Below are 23436 nucleotides of genomic sequence, written 5' to 3' on the forward strand. Positions count from 1 at the left end.
CTTTTAAAAATTTTTTTTAAATTTTATGTTATCACTATAGATGCATTGACTTTGTTTTCGTTGGTGTTTGCATGATATACCTATTTTCTTCCTTTAATTCCTAACCTTTCTGTGTCTATCTCTTATAAACACTGTGTAGTAAATTTTACATTATATTCAGTATGGCAGTCTTTGTGCTTTAATAGGAGAACTGATCCATGTACATGTAATGCAACTGCTGATATACTTGAATTTATATTTATCATAATACTAAATGTTTACTATTTTATCACATGTTTATGTATCATTTTGACCCATAGAAATCTACTGTTTAAGTTCCATATATTTGGGATTCTTTTTTATCATATTTTTTAAATTCATTTTTTAACTGTATATTTGTCAGAAACTATACTCAGTGTGCTTCTAGTCCTTTCAGATATCTTGAAAATTGTTCATAGTGTGTATTTGGTGAATAATTCATATAATTCTGTTTTTGTAATTTCACTGTCTGAGTTACACACGTCTGTGTTTTAGTATTTTCATCCTGTTTCTTGATACTTGCTATGCATGATTTCTTATTGAATGCCATACATGTATATGAAAATTTGTTGATGATGTTATTTTCCTCCAGAAAAGTATGCACCCTACCTGCTGATAGACAACTAGAATTACAGGATCACCACAACCCAATAGGGGGCTGAATTGACTTGATGTGGAGTTTAAGCCTTTATAGAGCTTATTCTACTTCTGGTTTACCCTTGCTCCCAGAGTGTAGACTTCCGGGGTCTTTACCAGGGACTGTCTGTTTGGAAATTCTTGAACAAATTTTTATTCTTGGCATTGTATGAGAAAAGAAAATTCTGGTCTGTGTTTCAGACTCTTTCTGCTTAGAGTCTTAACCTATTGCTTTATGTAAGGAATTTGAAAATTATCTCAAATATAAAAGTGCTAACTTTTCTGGTTCTCTGTACTTTACTTCTTTTTAGTTGTTTGGTTCTCAAATATTGGCTTTTTGGAAGTCCTATACTCAAACTTTTGATTTCCCAGTGCCATATGATTTTAGAAAGGTCTGTTGGATTCTATACCTCTTAACATATTGTCAGATTGCAGTTGTCAGATGAGGAATGATGATGCCTTGGGCCAACTGGTGTTGGAGAAGATAAAGTGATGTAGAAGTAAGAGGACTTGGTTACAAATTGGGTGAGGGTTTTTCCAAAAGTGCTGGGTGAAAAGAAAAAAAATTAGAGTGAAATATGAAATTTTCTATAGAAAATGGGAAGACATAGAAGTGGCATTTTGAAATTGAAGAAGAGATAGATTATTTAAGAAATGTGCTGTCACATTTCATTAAGATTTTGGAAAATCAGTTTCTCATATCATACAGTCAAAAAAGTTCCAAGAGGATTACAGCATTGAGTGAAAAACCTGAGAACCAAATTTAATAGAATAAAATATAGATATTTATCTTATTTTTACTTGAGGAAGGTCTTTATAATTTTAGAAAAATAAAGGAACAAATCAATGGAGAAAATTGAAAGACTTGACTATGACTATTTTAAAACTTCTCAACAGTAAAAATATAATTAGCTTAAAAATACAAATGACAAGAGGGAAAAGTTAGTATTATAAGTCTTGAAAAAGGATTGCTATTCCATAATTATCAAGGGTAGTTGGATGGATAAATTAGAGATGTTTTAATAAAAATGAAGGATAAATATACAGGAGGAAGGATCTAACACAAAGCCTGTATGTAATAAGCTCTAAATGAATATTGGAGGTTTGAAACTGGCCTGCTCTGACTAAGTAGACACACATTAAACTGTGTGAATTTTATCCAAATGGCAGTGGAATGATGGTAAAAGACCATCACATGACTAAGAAAAGTGATCCTTGCTACTATGTGGGGAGTGGTCCATTGTGGTCCAGTCCAGAAGCAAGAATACTGGTTAGAATCTTGCAGGAAGCATATTGTTTTAAATATCATCTCTTGATGGAGTAAGGAATGTCATTACAAATGACATTCTAGGAAGTCATGACATCCCTGAGGTTTCACTTATACTTCATTTACATCTAGAAAGCAGTCCTGTTCTCTCTAAATAATCACCTACAAAAAATTATCTTTTATTATATAGTTTTCAAGTTATATACGTCACATATTTTCTCCATGTTCCAGACCTCTCGGCTTCTGGCCAAATATCTTTCAATTTAAAGTGTTTTATGTTTTATACTTCATTTTATGATTGTGAAATTAGAACTGCTGCCTTTTATAGAGATTGTGCCTGTATTTGATTCTGATTGTTAAAAATTTGGGCAAAATCTTTGACCTGGTAAGGCTCTTTCCTGGGACTTTATCAAACTTAATCCAAAAGCAGATAAAGAAGAATATCTGGAAAAAAAGAATTATAAATTATTAATTGAATAACATAATATGCTCTATATCACAATAAAATAATATAGAGCCATTAAAATGACTATTATAAAGACTGTAGCAACTGGAATATCCTTATGAATCATTCATCCAGATTATAAATGTGTATCTACACTATAGCTAAAACACTGTAAAAATGATACATATTTGGGGCCAGGTCTGGAAAAGATCAGTGGAGATGAAAATAGTTTGATTCACAGAGGTGATCAAACATTAGTTTTCAAACTATAGTGTGCAAGTGAATCATCTGAAATACTCCTTTAAAATTCACATTCCCAGGCCCACCCTAAGATATTTAGATTTAATTACTCCGAAGAGGGACTTCAGAACTTACATATTTAAGAAAGCATTCTCAAGTGTTTCTGAGGCAGTACATAAGTCATTCACTGTTGGTGACATTGTGACAGGTCAGAGATGATTTAAAGGATTATAACCACAGTGTTATAATCCACTAATGTGGTTATGCTCTTTGCTCCACAAATATGAAAATTGCAGAGGAAATCAGGAATACACTGCATTCGATTGTTCGATTGTTTGACCAACCCTTAGTCAAAATGTGATAGACTGAATTTTATACAGCTAATGTATAAAATTATGACATCTGTATATTTCTGACCAACATCATTACTTTTCTTATTGTTGCTTATATTTGTGCGACTCTATTTTTCCCATCTACTCCTTAGGAAGAGACGGACTCCATTTGGTAACTTACTGCTATTCAGTTCTCAGTATTGAGCAGGGAAAAGAACAAATTTACAGCAGTTCATTAATTGAGGAGGACTTTAATTGGTAGTTCTTTAATGAAGAAGAATGGTGTTCAGTTTACCGTCATGGATTCAGTATCTACCTTTCTGTGTGAACCTACATTTGCTGTATCTCAGCTATCTTTCTGCTTCCTCAAACCTGGTTTTCCTTTTTCCTGTTGAAACAGATCCCGCCTATGACCCAACTCACATCATACCCTACTGTACTCATGCTAGCACTTTCCCTAGGTTATTGAATTGCTTCTCTTGGGTAAGCTTACTAGTTTGCTTCCTGCTTTGAATGGACTTATCAGTAGGAAGCCTGTTATAGCTGTAACCTGCTGTTATTTACTTAATGATTGCTACCTAAATGACTAATATACCTAGAACTGTGACTGGTACATATTTAGCAAGTGCACAGCAAAGACCAGTGATTATTCATTCCCTCTGCTGGTCTGGACACTTTAGATATCAGCGTTAGCCCTAACCCTAACCACCTGTGCATCTACTGGATACTTGGATTAGACTTTAAATAAATTAACAATCATGATTTCATGAATGTCTCACACCTTCATCTCTTTTCTAGTTCCTTTTTCATCTTTCTCCTCATCTATTCATGGGGATGAAGCTCCATGCCAGTCTGTACTCAATCCTGTATTTATAACATTAGATTAGAATTTATATGTAATTTCTAATGAAGATAGGGAAGGAACATTAATAGTTACCTTCCCAAAGTATACTATACACCTAACCCTAGACTGAGAAAGAAAAGGAGACAGTACTATCTTAGGTACTTGGCACACATAATTAAATTTATTCTCACAATGATAACATATTACATGAGGAAACGGAAGTTTGGAAATATCAGAGGTATAAGTAATGTGACAGAAGTAAAATTTCAGCTCATATCTACCTGGCTCGAATGATTTTTTTTTTGCCACTATATTAGAATGGCAGTCAACTTACCTGGTTTTTTGAATTTAGTTTAGAAGGTAGAAACAAACCATTTAGAAGGAAAGGCTTATTGTTAGCAGCATTCAGTCATTGACTGAAGGCTTTTAGATTGTGGGTTTTTGTTTTTCTAGAACTGCTTGTCTCAACTATTTGACTCTTGTATAACTTTAAATTTTCATCAAGGCCAAAAATAATGAAAGAGAGAAGAAAGATGAGGTTTTAAGTGGAAATACTATGGACAAATTCTCAACATAAAATTAATATGCAGGGCAAATGGGGAACTGAGTAAAAATGATTAATTGCTCATTAAAATTTACCTTGATATTAAAGTGTGTCAAGGGCATATAGTTCTGAAAGGCTATCGGACGAGACTAAGAGTGTGAGAAAAATAAGAAATGACTATGAGGTCATTCTTTTGTTCTAATTCTGTGAACTTAATAGCATGGGAACCATTTCATAATGACTAACATGATGATACAGATAAAAAATGAACAATACAGCAATGCAAATTAAGAGGCTGGTGTTGGCCTGACTTAGGATAGGAATAATGAATAAGCAAGGTCAGGTCAGGTGAGAATTTTTCGTTTATTTAAGAGCTTTAAACAGAAATTAAATTGCAGTTTGTATTTTAAAGATATCAGTATCTTTTCCATTTAAATACTCATGGAGACAGTTAAAGATAATACAAAAAAATCATTCTGAGAGCTAAATATGTGTGTCAACCATTGGAAGAAGACCCAGAGGAGTTTCCATGAACCACCAGAAGTAGATAAAACTGGATTGAGAAACACAATTATGATCTATGTATCGAATCCTGTTGGGAAGAAGTGGGGATTGAGAATAAGAAATCAGTATAAAATATAGTTTTATTTTTTCCAAGTTAACTTGAAAAGTGAATTAAAACAACCTGAACAACTACAGATTTACCCTGTGGGTATACTTTCTTTACAAATAGAGTCAGGGCCACATGCTGCCCTCCTCTATCCCTCGTCAATATTTCTCTTTTCATCCATTCAAAGAAACAGACTCTCAGAGTACAATATAGCAGGTAGGAGAAGAGAAGACTAATAGTGTAGTGTATTTCTTGGTGTATTTTTTCATGAAGTGGTGTATGTGCAGAGAGAGACAAGAATAACATTGAGGTGAATAATGCTAAAGATTGGAGGATTTTATGTGCTCTATTTAATGGGAAAAGAGTCAGAGATACTTTTTACCTCACATTTACTCGCTGATGTACTCAAATTAAGACAATCTTAATGTATATCAACATAAATTCAATTTTTGTCAATTTAATGTGCTTTTAACGCTTACATTTAATTCTTCACACTCTAATATTTATAATCTTGATTATTATTTACATTATTTTATTTGTACCTTATTATATTTATTATTTTTCAGTTCACATCTCTTTCATTTTTCTGACTTTTCATTTTTGTTCTGGCAGCCCTTTTTTTTAGGATTACATATTTACAATGTTTGAAGATGTTTGGTGGTGCAAATATCACTGATTTGTCTTTCAAAAATGTTGACTTGCCTATCTAAGCCTGCCCGCCATTCCTCTCAATTACTTTAGCTATTCTCAAATGCATGCCTGCAGTTTTGGATATTGATATTGTAATGAAACCAAAAATTACTTATGGAAGATTCGTGACCTTTATGAAATTCATTCTTCACATAAAGGAATTTCCTGAAATACTGTATAACTTTGATGAGAATTGAGACATTTCTTATGTAGAGTTCCTACACATTTCTTGGTAATTTATTTTTAATTGTATATAAAATATTTTATTCCTTTGTATTATCAAGCTGGTATTACTTTTATGAAGGAAATGTGTTAGCATTTAAATTAGAAGACTATGATGAGAATTTGGAATAGAATAGAGCATTGATTAATAGACTAGATGATTCAATCAAATAATGCTTTTACCTGAGTAGGAGCTTAAATTCTAATGAGTGGGAAATTAGGTAATGACATGACTCAGATTCAGATGCAAAAACTCCATGACTATCTCCTTCTATAAGTTGCAAAATTCCTATTTTTGATTTTAATTTGAGTTAAGTATAACCTATCATTGTCACAGACAAGTATATGGTCATGTCATAGCCAATATTCCCTTTTATTAGGAATCCCAGCAAAATCTTGAAAGTTTATCCCTAGATTTGAATGAATGACACAAGTATTTCCTAAGTGAGGATACATCTGATCATCCAGGGAATCTAGAAGTGAGAATATAATAGTTTGAGGAAAGCAGGATATAAATTTTTTAGTTACGAAAGAAACTGGTTTTCCAGGCAGCTAGAGACAACAAAGTCAGTGTATTAAATAACCTCCCAAGATCTCTTCCACAAAATATGTAATATTACTTAAAGATAAAGGAAGCTGAATTTTAAAATAGCTATTATGAAATGAAAGAAATCAACAGATTAGTACCATGCACCCACTGGTCCAGGGCAGGAGAAATACTCAGAGGAATAATAACTTTGAACTTCCCAGATTTGGCAAAAAGGTATAACCCACAGGTTCAAGAGCTTATTGAAGTCTAAACAGAATAAACTCAAAGTAATTCACATTTAATGCATCATGGTCAATCATCTGAAAGCCAAAGAAAAGAAAAAGATTGAAAGCAGTGAAAAGAAGACACCAAGTGCTGAAAGAAAAGAATTGTCAACTCACTATACTATATCCAAAGAAAACATCTTTCAGAAATGAAGGATATATCAAGACATTCTCAGATTAAGGAAAACTAAGAGAATTTGTCGCCAACAGATCTACCTTAAGGAATGGCTAAAGAAATTTTTCTGAACAGAGGAAAATGATAAGAGACCTTGGAACATCAGAAAGAGAAAAAAAAACAAAATAAGCAAAGATGTAGGTCAATACAATAGACTTTTCTTCTCCTCTTAGGTTTTGTGAATTATGTTTGACATTGGAAGCAAACATTAGAGTCTTATGTGGTTTAAATGTATGTAGAGGAAATATTTAAGACATATACTATGAGCAAAGGAGGGTAAAGGGACATAAAGGGAGGTAAGAATAGTAAAAATATAATACAAGTAGACTGTGATAAGTTATGCATATGTAATATAATATCTAGAACAATAACCAAAATAGCTATACAAAGAAATACACTAAAAAACACTATAGATACATCAAAATAGAATTGTTCAAATCAAATATTGTTCAGTTATCCCACAGAAAGACAGGACAAAAGAAACAAAATAAATAAAAAGTAAAATGGCAGACTTAAGCCTCAACATATCAATAGTTACATTAAAGGCAAATGGTCTAAATATACCAATTAAAAGACAGAGGTTGTCGGAGTGAATTAAGTAACATGCTCAACTATATGGTCTCTACAAGACATTCACTTCAAATATAACAATGTAGGTGGGTTGAAATTAAAAGGATGTTAAAAAAGATGTATTATGTGAGCATTAATCAAAAGAAAACAGGAATAGCTATATCAATCAACTTCAGGACAATGAAGATTACCAGAGGCAGAGAGGGATATTATATAATAAGATGATTAATCCTCTAAGAGGACTTACTGGTACTAAACGCACCAGACAACAGAACTACAAGGTATGTTGAGAAAAAGTTGATAGAACTGAAAGGAAAAATAGACAAATCATCAGTGAAAGTTAGAGATTTTAACATCCCTCTATCAACAGTTGATAGAATATATAGACAGAAAATCAAGATGGATTTAGAAGAACCGAACAAGGACATTAACCAACAGCATACAATTGATACTTACAGGGCACTCCATTCAACAAAGATAAATACACATACAAGTGTCCATGGAACTTATACAAAGTACATCATAACCTGGCCATAAAACAAATTTCACCAAATTTAAAGCAATTAAAAATACATAGTGGGTTCACTGACAACATGGAAGTAAACTAGAAATCTATTATAGAAAGATAACAGGATAATCTCCAAACACTTGGAAACTGAAACATTTCTTAATAACCCAGGGTTAAAGAGGAAACACCAAGGTAAATAAAACAATTGCTCTGTTACGTATTTACCCAAAGGATACAAAAATACACATTCAAAGGAGTACATGTACTCCAATGTTTATAGCAGCATTATCAACAATAGCCAAACTATGGAGAGAGTCCAAATGTCCATTAGCTGATGAACTGATAAAGAAGAAGCGGCATATATTGGGGCGCCTGGGTGGCTTGGTCGGTTAAGCCTCCCACTTCGGCTCAGGTCATGATCTCTCAGTTTGTGGGTTAGAACCCCTCACTGGGCTCTGTGCTGACAGCTCAGAGCCTGGAACCTGCTTCAGATCCTGTGTCTTCCTCCCTCTCTGCACCTCCCCACTTGCATTTTGTTTGTCTGTCTCTCTCTCACAAATAAACATTAAAAATTTAAAAAAGATGTGGCATATATATATGTGTATATATATACACACACATATATGTATGTGTATATATATGTGTATATATATACACACACATATATGTGTGTGTATATATATACACATATATATTATAGAGTATTACTCAGCCATCAAAAAAATGAAATTTTGCCATTTACAATGACATGGATGGAGCTAGAATGTATTATGCTAAGTGAAATAGTCAATCAAAGACAAATACCATATGATTTTACTAATATGTGGAATTTAAGAAACAAAACAGATGAACACATGGGGATGGGGGACAGAGAAGAAAGGGAAACAAACCACAAGAGACTCTTAGCAATAGAGAACAAACTGAGGATTGATGGAAGGAGGTGGGAGGGAGATGGGCTAGATGGTTGATGAGTATTAAGGAGGGCACTTGTGATGAGCACTGGGTGTTGTATGTAAAAGTGATGAATCACTGAATTCTACTTCTGAAACCAATATTGCACTGTTTGTTAACTAAATATAAAAAATTAAAAACATTACATTACACACAATTAAAATGTAGAATACGATAGATTAAAATTGTGGAACAAACTTGACAACACCACCACCACACATGCACGCACACACACGCGCACACACACACACACACACACACACCCCAAACAACCCAATTTAAAAATGGGCAAGTGACTCTTCAAAGGCCTAAAAGCACATGAAAAGATGATCAACTTGATTAATCATTAGGGAAATGGAAATCAAAACCAAAATGAGATATAGCTTCACATCGAGTAAGATGACTACTATTATCAAACAGAAAATAACAAGTGCTGGCAAGGATGTGAAAAAAATGGCTTGTGCATTGCTGGGATTGGGAAGTATAAAATGTACAGCTTCTGTGGAAAGTGGTATGGTTGTTCCTCAAGAAATTAAGCAGAATTACCATATGAAACAGCAATACCACTTTGGGTATATACCCAAAAGAAGGGAAAGCAGGGACTCCAACAGATTTTTGTATACCCATGTTCTTAGCAGCATTATTCACAATAGCCAAAAGGTAGAAGCAATTAAATTGTCCATCGACAGATGAATGCATATACAAAATGTAATATATACATATAATGGAGTATTATTCAGCCTTAAAAAGAAAGGAAATTCTGACATTTGCTGCAACTATTGTTGAATCTTGAATGCATTATGCTAAGCTAAATAAGCTAGTCACAATAGGGCAAATATTGTATGAATCCACTTATATTAGGTACCTAGAATAGTCAAATTCATGGAGGAAGAAAGAAAGGCCTTTTGAAGGGAAGGGGAGAGAGAGGAATGGGGAGTTATTGCTTAATGGATACAGAGTTTCAGTTTGGGAAAATGAAAAGTTCTGAAAATGGATAGCAAGGATAGTGCAGAATAATGTGAATTATGCCATGGAAGTGTACTCCTAAAAATGGTAAATTTTACAGTATGTATTTTATCACAATAAAAAATTGTGAGACATAGTTAAAAGCAGTGCTGAAAGGGGAATTTATAGCACTAAATGAACACATTAGAAAAGAGGAAATGTCGGGGCACCTGGGTGGCTCAGTCGGTTGGGGGTCCGACTTTGGCTCAGGTCATGATCTCGCGGTTTGTGAGTTCCAGCCCCAAGTCGGGCTCTGAGCTGACAGCTCAGAGCCTGGAGCCTGCTTCGGATTCTGTGTCTCCTTCCCTCTCTGCCCCTCCCCCACTTGTGCTCTGTCTCTCTCTGTCTATCAAAAATAAATAAATGTATAATAAAAAAGAAAAGAGGAAATGTCTGAAATCAATAGTGTAAGATCTCACCTCAAGAATCTAGAAAAACAAAACTAGAGTAAGCTGAAGGGAGGAAGTCATAAAGAGAACAGCAGAAATCAATGAAATTGAAAAAGAAAAAAACGAGATATTTAACAAAGCAAAGAGCTGGTTCTTTGAAGAGTTCAATATTATGGCTGACCCCTACCAAGAGTGACAAAACAAAGAAAAGAGAGAAGATTCAAATCACCAATATGAAGAATGAAACATGGTATATCACTACCAACTCTCTAGAGTGTATATCAAGTGTTCTGTTTGAGACATAGTAAGTTTGATATATGTCATGAAACTTTCAAACCATAAAGTAGGCACTGGGATGAAGTACCCTGATGCAAAAGGACTGTTGTTGAAACCTGTCTTCACAGGTCAAAAGTATTTTTTGGTCATTTGCCATGTGGCAATGCATCCTTCATCTGAAGACAAACAAACCTGATTAAACTATTATGTGTAGTGCTTTGCACAGCAAGGCTTAATTTGTTTTATCCCATGGAGATAATGTATTTAAACCATAAGAAATGAAATGAGAGCATGTAAGTTTCCTTATATATTTTTCATTTTGTCATGAACATTTTTGCATGATTGCTACTTTATAATAGCTCCATTAGAGGAAGAATCAGCCACCTCTACATCCCAAATGATGTCATTGTTGTCATTGGGTACAAATGAAGGAAAGTCATTTTGTAGAAGAAAGGAATGACAACGTTGTGTCTACGTGGCTTAACTGCCAATGAACATTGTTTATCTACCTCCTCACAAAATAGCTAGGGGCTGGGTGATTGATCAACAAGCATGTTCTCCAGTTCTACTCAGGCTCTTAAAACTTGAAGCAGAAAATCTTCATCAGAATGCAGAGAAAACATAGTGAATGATAGCTGATTGCTATTTAACATTGATTAGAAAATATGGACTTTGTAGAGAAACCACTCAGACTGATGTCTGTACCAACTTCTAAACATTTTATCCACTGATTATAAAAAGGATCTGTTACATAATTAGGCCCCTGAGAGGAAGAAAGTAGTCTCTACTGATTTGCGGCCACAACTTCCACTAAAATGCCAGGGAGACACCATCAGGTATCCCATTTAATGTCACAGGAATTTCTGCAATTACATGAAACAGTGTTTCTCGAACTTCTGGCAACCTTTAGGTCACCAACTTAAAGTGCATTTAAAAAAAATTTTTTTAATGTTTATTTTTGAGAGAGACAGAGACAGAATGTGAGTGGGCGAGGGGCAGAGAGAGAGAGGGAGACACAGAATCCGAAGCAGGCTCCAGGCTCTGAGCTGTCAGCACAGAGTCCGATGCGGGGCTCGAACTCACCAGCTGTGATATCATGACCTGAGCTGAGGTCAGATGCTGAATCTACTGAGCTGCCCAGGTTCTCCAAAGTGCATTTTTAAAAGACTCATCAAAATGTAAAACAATAATACAAATAAAACAGAATATTTTAAAATTAATAATATGATGATTATTTCAGATTAGTGAAAGAGATGAAATTATTTGAAATCTTTCACCAAGGTTCCCAGTTCTGGTTTAATAATGAATGGCTATAATTGACAACTGGGGCCATGTTCAATTGATATATTCTTTTAAGTCCCTTTATTTATTAAATTAGAATATTCTACCTAAATTTTAGCCACCAGGAATGGACAACAGTGTCCAGTGTTATCTGTTTCAGGGCTCTGGAGATTCATATTCAAAATAGATCTAAAATTTATAGACAGATTTTTCAGTTACTATATGACACTCTCTAATACCATCTCAAAAACTGAAAAGTCAAATGTCTCAACATGAAAGAATGGTGAATGAGTCTTTATCCACTCTTTATTTTATTCATCTCTGTAAAGCCTTCCTTCAGATTTTGATTAAACATTCCCAATAGGGGCGCCTGGGTGGCTTAGTTGGTTGAGCATCCAACTTGATTTCAGCTCAGGTTATAACCTTACAGTCCTGAGATGGAGCCCTGCGTTGGGCTCTGTGCTGGGTGTGAAGCATGCTTGGGATTCTCTCTCTCTCTCTCTCTCTCTCTCTCTCTCTCTCTCTCCCTCTCTCTCTTTCTCTCTCCCTCTCTCTCTTTCTCTCTTCCTCTCTCTCTCTATCTCTCTCTCCCCGTTCTTCTTCACCTCCCCTGCTCTCTCTCATTAATTAATTAATTAATTAATTAAAAAATTTAAACATGCCCAGTAATTTCATTCCCCACAGGTGAAAAGCCAGGTGTTGTGAAAGAGTGAGACTCAGCAACCAATCTGCAACATGGTTTAGTTTTCTTTTTGAAATTTTAATATTTTATCCTTCATTTGAGAAATTGTGATGTCTTTGTGTGGTATCATAGATTCAGACTCTTCAAGACTCTGCCAATTTCAGTGAGAAACACAGTTTAAGTAAATTACTTAAAATCTTAGAAATGATCTGTCAGTATTAGAATTGTTTCATCTAATGGTTCATTTCACTCATTTGCATACCTTTATAACAATCTGCATTCTTATGTGCATAAAAGCATTTCTTTGCACAGCATATTGAGAAAAATGCACGATTTGATCATATTCTTAATTATGCTCTTTTCTTTTGACTCTGAATTGAAATAAGGAATGGCTCTGAAGCTGGACTGCCTGGATTTCAATCCCAGCTCCATATTTACTAGCTGTGTGACCGTGGAAAACTTACTCAACCTCTCAGTTTCTTCACTGAAAAACTGAGGATCATACTAGATGATAACAATTCCATAGGTCATTGTGGTAATTAAATGAGTTAATTCATGTAAAGTTTTTAAAGCAGTGATTGATACATAGTAAGCTCTCAGTACCTGTTATCCATTATTATATATGAATAGCACTAGCTTAAAAACTTGCTCAGATATCATTTTATCTAATTGTAGTATATGTAGCACATGTGGAATTAATTGCTTTTTAAAATAATTACACTTTAGTAGTCTAAACTCTTTCTGACATGAATTGAAAGAAAAAAAAACCTTGAACCTAGCTTAAATGGAAAAAGGAATGTATTAGCTCATGTAAACTGGGAAATCCTAGAGGAGATTTCATGTTAAGCCTTGATGAATTAAGAATTCAGACAATTCTGTTAATAAATCAATCTCTTTTCCTCTTTCTCTTTAGTCTCTTGGTTCTACTTTCCTGAATTTGGCTTTCTTCTCAGGGAAAAATGGCTTTCATCCACTCTGTGCTTGAAGTTTTTAACTATTAGGACCTTGATAAAGACAGACTTTCTCTCTCATGGCATCATTATAAATCCCCATGTAAAATAAACACATGAAAATAATTTAAAAGAAAAGCTGTCTCTGTAGTTAATTGGCCCTTTCAACCTTTTTTCTAGAAACATTTCTCCTTATCCATGGATGAAAAATAAGGTCTGTACCAATCTTTTAGCTAATAACAAGTAGTTTAATTTCCCAGTGTTAAAAAACCCAGGCTAATATCAACACTTCTGTTTCATCCACTTTAAAGCTTCTTCCATTCCCCAGCTTGACCCTTCTTCAGGCTGTGAATTCTGCAGTGGGAATATACAGGTGAAGTTAGTTTCCTCACCCTTTTCTGTCCCTGATTTTCTGCTTCTTCTCTCCCATTCACTATGCTTGTTTTGAATCCTATAGTGCAGAATAAGGGAACAAGGAGAGGTAAGGTAAGGTTTGCCCATGTAATATAGACATAATCTGGCTTTGGTTACCTTCTGAGAATGGCCAATATACAGGTGCTTATTCTTCTTCTAATTGAGCCCTAATTGAGGTTTCTTGGAGACTTGCTGGGAAGCTCTTACCTGTGATTCCCTGATGCTCACAGAGGTCTCTCCTGGCCGAACATTCATCATTTCTGTCCAGTTCCTGTGTTCTGTGACAGGCTTCCCAACCCTCTCTCCGGAGAATCTACTCTCCACTCCTTGGCTAGGACTCCTCCAAAACATGCAAGTCCAATTAGTCTTCCATGGGGTTGACATCTTGCCTGCAAATTTTGGAAGTCCAGGCCACTTCTGGTACAGCTCTCTTTGCTTAGGAATGAGCCTGACTTAGGAATTGTCCTTTCACTCTTCTTACCTCATCTGCTCAGGCTTCCCTGCTGCCTTAGTCTGGTATTTCCTGGAGTTGGATAGATAAATTTTTATAGCTCTGGACTTGTCTTGATAGGTGTGTTTGGTTCGTCCACAAATTGCATTTTTCAGCTAAACTTCATCAATAACATAGGTAATATTTTGGCCTCCAGTTTTATTATTTGTTTTATTTCTCACATTGTTCAGAATCTAAGTAGGGACAAGTGTTCTGTTTATTTAGATGGATGGAGAATCTCAGTGGTACAGACCACCATACTGAGAAACACTAACCCATTGGAGAAAATATAGAATGAAAGGGAGAGGACCTAGGACATAGCCACTGCCTTCAAATCTTTAGTCTAATTAAAAAGCTAGACAAGTAAGTCAACATATACAGGTCAATGTATTGAAAACAATAATGGCTACACCTACTGAGTATTAACTATGTGTCAGCCTTTACATATATTTTCTTATTTAATTCTTACAGCAAATTTGATTTAGGGACTATTCTATCCTTCATTTTACAGATTGAGGCTCAGATTTCAACTTCTTAATCAGCACCCTTGACTTTTTGACTTTTAGAAGCTTAGAGTCTTACAGAGTGACACATAGAAAATTTCAATTTCAGGGTAACATAGTAAGAAAACCTTATTTCTATCAAGTGCTTTGATGCAGTAAATTATATGATACAAGGTCTTTCTTAATATGCTAATATCATTACTTGGCAAAGACAAAGTGTCTGTCTTAGTTCAGGCTGCTGTCACAAAGCACCATACACTGAGTGCTTATAAGCAACAGAAATTTACTTCTCATAGTTTTGGAGGCTGCAAGTCTGAGATCAGGGTATCAGAATAATCAGGTTCTGGTGAGGAATCTCTTCCAAGTTGCAGGTGGCTGATTTCTTATTGTATTCTCACATGGTGGACAGTGAGCTAGCTCTCTGGCCTCTTCTTAAGAGAAGATTGATCTCATTCATGAGGGCTCTACCCTCATGACTAATCACCTCCCTAAGTCCTCACCTCCAAATATAGCACATGGGAGATTAGATTTCCACATATGAATCTGGGGGGACACAAAGAGTCCAAGGTATAAATGCATGATCTGCATGAATCTTAAAGCTCATCTCTAGCACCCAAACAGTTCAGACACTCTCTACTTGTTGTGTACTGACCATCTGTGTATGCTCACCAAAACACAATGCCTTTTTAATACATTCTGAAATATAAGCAAACTCTATTCAGAATCATAAAATCCCACAATTTCTGAAGGTTCAAAAGATGTATTTTTACTGTACCTCATTACATAAAGAAATGCAATGTTAAATTTCACAAAAATAGTAACATTAGTATTCTAATTTTATTTTAAAAGTGATTTTCTATATATCTACTCACTTGATACTATATAGTATATAGCAAGGATGCTATAGAATAGATTATCATTATTATTATTATCAATATAATTATTATTATATTATAAGGAGCCTGAGGCTCAGAGTTATAAAGTAGCTTGCCAAATCACACAGTTAGCAGCTGGCTGGACCCTCTTCTGACTGTAAATCTTTCTACTCTACCTCAGTGCCTCAGATACAGCCAACAATCACTCTAGCTTTTCCTTGGCTAGTTCTTCCAGAATGATGGATATCTTCAAAAAGTTGCCATCGTGACCACAAGAGCTGATTATTGACTGGCTAGAAATAAAACATATATCAGACACTGTGGTAAAGCACAAGTGCATTTATAGAGGCATTGTTTTTAATCATGAAAAGCTGGTATGACAGGTAATTTTTTGAAATATTAAATTGTGTTTTGCTTTTCCAGCTATAAAAAAATAAAAAAAGAATGAGCAGTATTTATGTTTTATACTTCCTATTTTCCTCCCCTCACTCCAAAAGGCAACCAGGACTTCGCATTCTCTTCCCTTGGGTGTGATTTCTAAGGAAAACAAAATTCCTGATAGAAAATCACCTTTTATGGCCTTTTTGGAAGCTTAAATTCATGATGTATATCATGAGGAGGAGGGAAGAGAAGGCAGTCTCTTCTAGGGTGAGAAGAGGTAGACAAAAGCAGTGAAAAAAGTTGGGGTATACCACAAAATTTAAAAGGGAATGATCATTGGCTGATTTGTGGTATATTTGAGATGCAAAGTATGATCTGTTGAAATAGTCATGGAAGCCTGAAGGAACCTCCAGATGGAATGGCTGCTTGATAAAGCTCAGGAGGCTGGATCCTAGACACTAGAGCTGGAACATAGGCGGACATTCAGGTACCTGCCTCTGGTACAAAAGCTCCAGAGCCGCAGGACTTCGAAGTTCAGTATAGGTGGGTGATAGGTTTATCAGCTCTTTCATAATATCTCAAAGGCAGGAGAGGTGTCCGTGAACATATGGTTTTACTGAAACTCCCATCATCATCTCTGTATGAAAGCAGAGTCAGAAAGAGGATTCTCAAAAATACTGCTTTCCTATCACAGAAATAAAGGACATAGCAAGCAAATATAGTCAATGGTATTGTAATAGTGTTGCATGGTGACAAATGTTAGATACACTCGTGGTGAACATAGCATAACATATACAGAAGTTGAATTACTATGTTGTACAACTGAAACTAATGAAACATTGTGTGTCAACTATACTCAAAAGAAAATTTGTGAAGAATTGTATTTGCAGACAGCTAGTAGCTGGAAACTTGAAGTCAGACTTAATTTTATTTAAAAACAATAAAATATATATGTGTATGCGTGTGAGGTGGAGTTGGAAAGTTGAAATAACCTTGGCAAATGTGAATAATTTTGACATTGAATGATGAGTACATGGAGGCTCATAATATAATTCTTTTCTTGTAGATGTTAAAAATTTTTCATAATAAAACATTTAAAAAGGCAATAAGGTAACAATTCTTGCACCCCTATTTTGTAGAACAAGGTTCATCTGGACATGTTGAAAAGAGCCTAAGAATTCCAACACAAAGGGAGTAATTCAGTAGCAGTGCCTGCTTGGGCTTAGAAAGGAGAAATGGCAATATACATGACATGAATTTTCCATCCTTGATCGAGGTTCTCTAACTTTTATTTTGTGTATAAACAAAGTCATCACAAATCAATATATTCCATTTTAGCCATTTCCATGCAGAAATAGAACAAATATGTCATGCTTTTGTGGGGGTAGATTAATAATTTGAATCAATAGCCATGTCTTTTATTATAAGTACAGTTATTGTTCAGTATTTGATTCTATAATCCTTTTTTTACCAAAACCTGAACAGAATGTTTTTGCTTGCTTTAGTTCCAGGGCAACCTCTACTAGGAACAGAGGTGGGTTAACCAGAGTCCCCTATCCACTAAAGCTGCTAGATCCAGATAATCTTTCTGGCTTTGGTTCACCAGACTAGAAATAAAACTTGGCCTGGATCCTTACCACAGTTTGTCAGAGTTTCCAAATTCAGAAAAAAGCCCCAGTATCCAGTCCCTGCCCCTGCTACGAGCTGTGATGTAGCAAACCTTTTCTCTCAGCCCTGCTGGTGCTCTGGGATGGCATAACCAGCCATCCAGGTCTCTGGGGCTCTCGGATTCTTGGTCTAATGCTCCTGAGTTGCCAGCCTCTTTCAAATTCTTCCATAGGACATGCAGCTCAGCAGGCCCAGAAGCCTTCTTCTGCACCAGCACAACTCCTTCTTCTGGACTCAGTGTCTAACACCAGGATACCCCAGATGAGGAGATTCCAGCTGAGGGAAGTCTAAGCATCACCCTAGAGAGACCAGGAGCAGACTTCTGAGGACCGCCTGTTCTCCGAGGGGAGTTGCTCACAGGAAGGGCTATTTTCCCCTGATGAACCAATTGTGAATTAAATATCCAGTAGCTCAAGAAGATTTGAAACTAACTCCCACAGAGTACAAACTACCAAATAGCAATTCACAGGTATATCTAGGTCTTCAGGGGATGCCCAACCATACTTAGGACTGACCTGAGTGCAGCTACTTCCCCAGAGAAAAAAGCTTCTACTTTGGAACCGCCACCAACAATCAGGCCCCGGAATTCCTTGTCCTGCAGGACTGAGGATGGAGTATCAAAACCCAAAAAGGTTCAAAGTCCCCCCCAAGAGTCTCTGAAGTGATGTGCAGGAAGAAAATGTTACAACATCTGTTTACATCCATTCGTATTCAATAGACTAAAAAGCAATACAGTTTAATAATACATGATATGTGATTGGCAGTGGTATCCCCACTTGGTCCATGTGTAACTTAAGGTAAAAGTGTGCCCTGATGGGAGAAGATACATTCCACAACTTAAAGGGGTCAACAGCTGCACCCCTACACACCTCTTTAAGCTCATAGTGTGGTTCATATGCTTGGTTATGTTTGTTTATGAATTTGGTATCATAACAAGTAGACTCTAATGCTTAAATTTGTAATGACATAGGTGTGACCATAGAAACCCATTTTATGTATTTTGTTTTGTTTTGTTTTGTTTTGTGCAACATAGTTGTCTTATTATCTTTTGGCAAAGAAGCTAAAAGAGTAACAGTGTTCTTTCACTAAATGACAAGTACTCCAAATTTGGTGACCTTTTCTGTCATGACAAGTAACTGTCGATAGATGCCACCTAACAGAGATCCTCAAAAAAGATAAAGACACTTATTGTCTCCTTTCAAGGTAAAGGTGACATTCTAACAATGAGTGAAAAAGTAACTGGTTTTTGTTTTGTTTTCTTTTATTTTTAATCCTGTATGGGAAAAGAATGTTGAAAAATGGATGTTTGTAGGTGTTTATATCATTGTCAAAAATGATGTCTCAGACATAAATTTCTATCTTACACTGAAACAGAATTCTCTAACCTATTTTGAGATCTTCCAAATGAAGCGTTTCAGTGGTTTTTGAAACCATTTGATAAAAAATTTTAAGAAAGAAAATCCCTTCTGACTACATTACAAAAAAATCGATTTTGACATCAGGGAAAGGGAGAATTGATTAATTTTAACAATAAAATTGAATGAGAAATGTTGTGAATGGGATTAAGAAATTAATATGATTTAGAAAGTGTGCTCAATGTTGCACTTCCTCTGTTGGATCACAGATCTTCTGAGAAATATCTTCCATACGTGATAGTCATAAAAACCAAGTATCACAATAAAATGAACACACTAGACCTTTAATTTCTGCCACATAAAGCAGGAAGCCAAAAATGTATTCAAATGATGAAGAATTTTATCACCTCACAATGATAAACTGTTACTAATAATAATTTATTGAGCCCTTTAATACATATTTTTCTTTGATTAATATAGTTTAATTATTTAAATATTACTAATTAATTGTTATTATATATTTTATACAGTGTCTAGTTTGGTAAATAGTTTTTAGTGTACCTAATACCTAGTTCCATATTACATATGTGTGTATGTTGTTTGTGTGTACATCTGTGTATGTAAAGAGAGGGAGATAACTAAAAAATTATGCAGGAATGCCCCTGGGTCACATCCATGAGATCCAGAATAACTGGACATAGCTTTTGAACCACAACTTGAAACAGGGGCCCTGAGGCTGGCTCATGTCTATATCCATAGTGTTAAGCACAAAGCCTGGCTATATTGAATAAATGATAAAGGAATGAACATTTCATGGTGGCCAGAGGTTTGAATTGTTCTCATATGAAAATAATAATTCATGAGTTCTTTCAAAAAATGTTTTAATCCAAGCATATCTACACAGAGCAGTGAAATAAAATTGCAAAATATTTATGCATTAAAAAAAAAACAAAACTGTTAGACCTGAAAAACAGAGCCTGATGTTTCTATTACTAACCACTAGGTGGCAATAGCTCTACATTACTCTTCATCTCACTTCTAGCAATCTTTCCCTAGTGGTCTTGGAGTTAGCACAGAATGTTATCTCCTCAGATATTTGCCAAGAAAAGGCATATCTGTTTTAGGAACTCTGATACTGGTATTATTGATGCAAATGTATTTCTGTGCTTGTTTCCTGTTGCATACATCTAGGACTATTACAACAGTTATCCACTAATTTGATGATCTTAGAGTTATAAATTATTATAGCAAAATCAATAAAGAATTTATTTTTAAGCCATAGGAGTCCATAAAGGTCTACATATGGAAAATTTAAGATAATTGCTGTGCTTTTATATATCATTTTCTCTCTCCTTCTCCCTATCCTCATGGCCTTGGAATTACAGAATGAAGACATGAACATAGCTATAAATACAGATAAAGATGGCAGAAGTGAGAGGTCTACTCTTGCTTCTTTTCCTAGCTATTTCTCTGTATTCACAAATAAGCCACCTAACTGTGACTGAGACCTGTCCAGTTTCTCTTTCACGGAACATATATACAAAGAGCATCTGCAAAATGCATGGAGATTTTGGACAGAAAATGACAGAATTGGAGACAGGATAACGTCCAGGCAGTATGAAATGCTTTTCAGCTCCAATTCCTTGGGAGAATGATGCAGTGAAATTTTCTTTGAAATAGGAACAAAATTTAAATCAGAGCTTTCATAGAGCTGTTTTGTTTTAATTTATTCATGTAGCCACAACAGGATAGTAGCAAGAAACTATACCCAAAGTTCAGGAATTGAACTAACTAGTATTGTCTAAAGCCTTTATAGATGATACCTAGATCTTTTAAGATGTCTCTTTCTATGACTTCATCAACTATTAGCTCCAAATGGCTCAGAAGTTAGAAAATTAAACAAGATAAATTTTTTTATTTTTATTTATTTATTTATTTATTGAAATTTATTGTCAAATTGGTTTCCATTCAACACCCAGTGCTCATCCCAAAAGGTGCCCTCCTCAATACCCATCACCCACCCTCCCCTCCCTCCCACCCCCCATCAACCCTCAGTTTGTTCTCAGTTTTTAAGAGTCTCTTATGCTTTGGATCTCTCCCACTCTAACCTCTTTCTTTTTTTTTTTTTCCTTCCCCTCCCCCATGGGTTTCTGTTAAGTTTCTCAAGATCCACATAAGAGTGAAAACATATGGTATCTGTCTTTCTCTGTATGGCTTATTTCACTTAGCATAACACTCTCCAGTTCCATCCACGTTGCTACAAAGGGCTATATTTCATTCTTTCTCATTGCTGCGTACTACTCCATCGTGTATATAAACCACAATTTATCCATTCATCAGTTGATGGACATTTAGGCTCTTTCCATAATTTGGATATTTTTGAGAGTGCTGCTATAAACATTGGGGAACAAGTGCCCCTATGCATCAGTACTCCTGTATCCCTGAAAATTATTTTTAAAAACTGACCAAATCAATTAGAATCAATTTGGTATCTCCAAAAGATCATTCATTCATTCATTCATTCAACAAGCTCACATAGTGTCCAGCACTGTGTTCTCACATAATGGTGTCCAGAGCTGGAAGGAAGAAAAAGGCAAAGGGGTCTTCATATGCACCTGTTTTTTATTTTTTCAGATGTTAATAACTTTTCTGAGTATCTCCTGGCTCACTTTTCTCACATCTCTTTGTCCAGAACTAAGTTTCATCCCTCTTCTAGGCCAGCCCCTGGGAGGTATATGGGGTTCTATGACTCAATTAGGACAATCATGAGCCATCCTTAGACAAGTCTGGGTATAGTATCACCTGAAATGGATTGCTGATAAATTTTAGAGGTAGGATACAGTACATAGGCAGCACAGGATATGACTTTTTAAAGAGAGAGGCTGGTGAGTTTGAAGAACTAGCAGGTCAAGGACCAATGTTTCTGCAGCCCTGAATGACATAGTATTGGAATGAATGAGAAGGTTCAAATATATGAGAAATGGGCTAAGGCAGAGTGCATCTCAAGAATGAGACTGTGGAGAGACTGGAAGTCTGCAGCATGGGATGACCCACCAAGACCACAGTGTGTCCAGAATCATGAAAGGGGATCTATCTCCCTGTGCCTTTGTTAGGGATGAGATTGGTATTTTGTCAGCAGTGATTAGAAGAGAAATTCTTCTCTGATTCATAGGGCATTTAGTCTCAAGCACTGGATGGGGAGTTTGTATTTGAAACCTTCTTCTGAGATGATTCAGGCTATCCTTGAGCAGTGTTGAGCTTGTATGCACCACTGTGAGAGGGTGTGCCAGTGTCCAGTGTGCTTGCAGAATTTATCCAGGGAGTGTCATTTGTGGCTCCATCACTAGGTGAAGATCAGTGTATCCGCTACAGTGGACCAAGAAGGGCCAGAATGCCTGGAGTACTTACTGTTGACAGGGAGGTTCCAGTATGTCTGGTTCACTTAGAGCATTGGGAGACTCCTGGACATGTTCCACTGACTGGAGGGGTAGTCAGAAGCCTAGGTCTTGAAAGATTCTTGGTATTTTCCAATACTGGAGACAAGAGTGGGAAATTTGAAGAACTGTTGGGCCATAAATTCTATGTGGCTGCACCAATGACTATGCAAACAGCTGATATACATCAGAAGCCCTGGATGATAAGTTACCTGTATGTTTACAACAAAACACACACACAAAAAAAAAACAAAACCCAAAAAAGCAATACACAAAAACTATGGGTTTAATATGGTTGTGTAAGGGACAGATGTTATAAAGTGAAGGATAAATTATATTCTATTTATTGTGTTTGGTCTGTATGACTGAATGAATTATCCTTTATCAAGTGTGCATCACCAGTACCCCCTTTAAATTTGTCCTCTTCATTTTTTTTAAGTTGAGAGATGGAGAGAGAGAGAAGAGAAGGGCAGAGGGAGAGAGAGAGAGAGAGAGAGAGAGAGAGAGAGAGAATCTTAAGCAGGCTCCCTGCTCAGTGCAGAGGCCAATGTAGGGCTTGATCCCACATCCCTGGGATCATGACCTGAGTCAAAATCAAGAGTTGGGCACTCAACTGATTGAATCTTCCAGTTGCCCTAAATATGTCCTCTTCTAATGACAGCAGAAGACAAGAAGAAAATTCATTTTCTAGAATGCTTTTCCCCATGTGGTTCAAATTTAAAGTGTGCCAGTAAAAACCATTTGCATGTGATTTGGAATGTGAACAAAAAAGGGTAGACCTTCCCTAAAGACTATTGGAGATACACACCTGGATAGACGTGAAGGTCATAGCAGCTTCTTAGGGAGTAATGGAAACCATACAGCTCAG

At 35.7% G+C, this 23436-nt stretch overlaps 1 protein-coding gene across 1 annotated transcript in view; it reads left to right on the top strand.

Moving 5' to 3' along the window:
* Positions 1-23001, top strand: part of LOC106979356 (olfactory receptor 13C9) — a 470618-nt gene extending 447617 nt beyond the window's left edge. Inside the window, exon 9 of the transcript XR_008291061.1 lies at positions 17952-23001. The gene's annotated coding sequence lies outside the window, so the exon portion shown is untranslated. The remainder of the gene's footprint in view (positions 1-17951) is intronic.
* The last annotated feature ends 435 nt before the right edge of the window (positions 23002-23436 follow it).

The sequence above is a fragment of the Acinonyx jubatus genome, chromosome D4 (assembly GCF_027475565.1).
Source record: "Acinonyx jubatus isolate Ajub_Pintada_27869175 chromosome D4, VMU_Ajub_asm_v1.0, whole genome shotgun sequence".
Classification (NCBI taxonomy): Eukaryota; Metazoa; Chordata; class Mammalia; order Carnivora; family Felidae; genus Acinonyx; species Acinonyx jubatus.